Genomic DNA, 2933 nt, shown 5'->3' on the forward strand with positions numbered 1-2933 from the left:
CATCTTCACTCTTTCTCCCCTCCTCCGCCCTCTCTCTCTCGCTCTCTCTCTCTCGTCCCCCTCCCTCACCCCTCCCCCTTCTCCCCCTCTCTCTCTCCCCCCCTCTTTCCCTTGCTTTGTCCCTCTCTCTCTCCCGTTCTCTCTCCTCTCTCTCTCCCATCCCTCTTTCTGCCCCCTCCCTCTCTCTCCGTCTCACTTCCCCCTCTCTCTCCCCTTCTCTCTCTTGTTCTCCCTCCCCCATTCCTCTCCATCTCTCTCCCTCCTCGCTCTCCGCTCTCTCTCTCTCCCTCCCTCCTTCTCTCCTCCTCCCCCTCTCTCCTCCCCCATCTCTCTCCTCTCTGCTACTCCCTCAGTCCCGCAATGGCTCGAATGGCATCTTCCTGAGCCCCTCGTGCACCGTCCCTCATTCAGAGAGACCGATGGGGTTCAGCCTGATGCAATGTAATTGGGAACAAACAGTCTGCAGACCGTGAGCTCTGGCACAGAGCGAGTTTTATTGACAGTTCACACTGAGATATCAGACAGAGAAACACGGTACCGAAAAGTAGAGCCTCTGTCTGGTTGCACAGACTCCCGAGCGAAGGGCTAGAAGAGCATATGATGGCACAAATGTACACCCAAACCACCCCCCACACCCCATTCCATTTTCCCTGCTGTAGCTTCGTGTTCGTCGAAGAGAAGCAAAAGCAGATGGTGTGTAGCACTGCCTTGTCTTTACACACCTGGGTGCTGAGCAACAGTAACCAACTCCTTGTGGCCTGGCCGTGAAATATAGACCTAGGCGGTGGCTCACCCACAGGGAGAGCCGGTCTACAGCTTGATGCAATGTCTTTACCCCCCCACTCCCATCCCAAAGCCCCACAGTCCCTAAAAATACATTTACAAAAACCCCTGAATTGGTTCATCAGTAAGAACAGACAGACAGAGAGAGAGAAAGGCTACACAGAGAGAGAGAAAATACAGAGCGAGAGAAAGAGAGAGAGAGGACACGCACACACAGAAGACAGACAGAGTGAGAGAGGGAGAGAGAGAGACTGAGACAGTGAGAGGGAGATGGGGAGGGAGAGAGAGAAAGATAGATTTGTACAAAGAGAGGAGGAGAGAACGAGAGATAGAAGAGAGAGAGGGGGAAAGAGAGGGGAGAGAGTGAGACAGCAAGAGGGAGAGGTGGAGAGAGGGACAGAGTGATAGATATGCAGAGAGAGAGAGGCAGAGGGAGAGAGAGAGATTGGGAGATAGAGAAAGGGAGAGGAGAGAGAGGGGGAGAGGGTGAGACACAGAGGGGGAGAGAGAGAGATAGATTTGCAGAGAGTGAGACAGAGAGAGAGGAGAGAGAGAGAGAGAGGAGAGAGTGAGACAGAGAGAGGGAGATGAGGATAGAGAGAGAGATTGAGGTAGACAGAGAAAGAGAGAGAGAGACAAACAAACAGAGGGAGAGAATGAGACACAGAGAGACAGCAAGACAGAGACAGAGAGGGACAGAGAGAGTGTTTAAGAGTTAAAACAGAGAGAAGGCAGTTCTGATCCGGAGGGAATCAGCCTTTGGAGCAAGGCCCAGGTGAAACGTTGACCGGGAATGAATCCGGAATCTTGTCTTCAGTTTCCTGGTCCTCTCTCATTGGCAGATGGAGCCTATTCCGATTCCTGTGGGAAACCAAAGAGAGAGAGAGTGAGTGAGGCCGAGGATGGATGGCTGTGCACTCTGGGGAGGGAGGGCAGTGTGGGGAGGGGGGCAGTGTGCTCTGGAGGTGGGAGAAGGAGAGAAACTCAGGCCAAAGTACCCTCCTCCCATGTCCTGAGGTACAGGCTGAAAATATTGGCTCCACAGACACAAGGGGCCAGAATTGCTTGAGTTTGGAGGGACTAAGTGGCTTCATTCTCTCTCTGGTGGAGATTGAGTGGGGGAACAGGACAGTAACATGTGTCCTTTGGTGCGACCCACCCTCCCATAATCATGTCCCCCCTTGCACCACGCATTGTGGGGAAGATGGGGGAGAGATGAGGGGAGACGGAGAGATAGGGAGAGAAATGGGCAGATGGGAGAAGGTGAGGGAACTTGGGGATATGGGAAGGAAATGGGAAGAGATGGGGATGGGGAGGTGTGGGAGATTGTTGAAGCTGGGGTGGTGGGTGCAGACAGGGAGAGGTTGGTAAATGAAGGAACGTGGGGAAAATGGGAGGAGACTGGGGGAGATTGCGGGGGGAGATAGGAGGAGATTTGGGGAGATGGACAGAGATAGGGATGATAGGAAGGAATATTGGAGATGGGGGAGATGGAGGAGATGGAGAGAGATGAAGGGAGATGGGAAGGGAACGGGGGAGATGGGGAGATGTGAGGGAGATGGGTGGAGATGGAAGAGAGACGGGTGGAGATGGGGTAGATGAGGAATATGGAGGGAGATGGGGGGAGATGGGGGAAATGTGGGGAGATGGTGGGAGATTGGGAGGAGATTGGGGGTAGATGGGTGGAGATGAGGGCGATAGGAAGAGGTGGGGAGATGGGAGGCGATGAGGGTGATGGGGTTGAGATGGGGGGAGATTAAGGCAGATGGTGGGAGATGGGAAGTGAAGAGGGGAAATTGGGAGATGCGAGGAAGTTGGGGAGATGGAGGGAGATGAGCCAGATGGAGGGAGGTGGAGCAAGATGGGAACAGACAGGGGAGATGGGGGAGTTGGGGGAAGATGGGGGTGATAGGAGGAGATGGGGATGATGGGGCAGATGGGGTAGATGGGAAGAGATGGAGGGAGATTGGGGGTTGATTAAGGGAGACGGGAGATGAAGGGAGATGGGAAGGGAAGGGGGTGATGGGGAAGAGATGGAAGGAGATGGATAGAGATGGGTGGAGTTGGGGGAGGGGTGGAGGAAGATGGAAAAAGATGGGTGGAGATGGGGGAGAGATGGAGGGAGATGGGGGAGATGGGAAGAGATGGGG

At 54.3% G+C, this 2933-nt stretch overlaps 1 protein-coding gene across 1 annotated transcript in view; it reads right to left on the minus strand.

Annotated features, from left to right (window-relative positions):
- Positions 1–475: 475 nt before the first annotated feature.
- LOC109922686 (T cell receptor alpha chain MC.7.G5-like) overlaps positions 476–2933 on the minus strand; it is an 89005-nt gene continuing 86547 nt past the window's right edge. The window contains exon 9 of the mRNA XM_048619160.1: positions 476–1644. The gene's annotated coding sequence lies outside the window, so the exon portion shown is untranslated. The remainder of the gene's footprint in view (positions 1645–2933) is intronic.

Source organism: Rhincodon typus, chromosome 42 (genome assembly GCF_021869965.1).
Source record: "Rhincodon typus isolate 14 chromosome 42, sRhiTyp1.1, whole genome shotgun sequence".
Lineage (NCBI taxonomy): Eukaryota > Metazoa > Chordata > Chondrichthyes > Orectolobiformes > Rhincodontidae > Rhincodon > Rhincodon typus.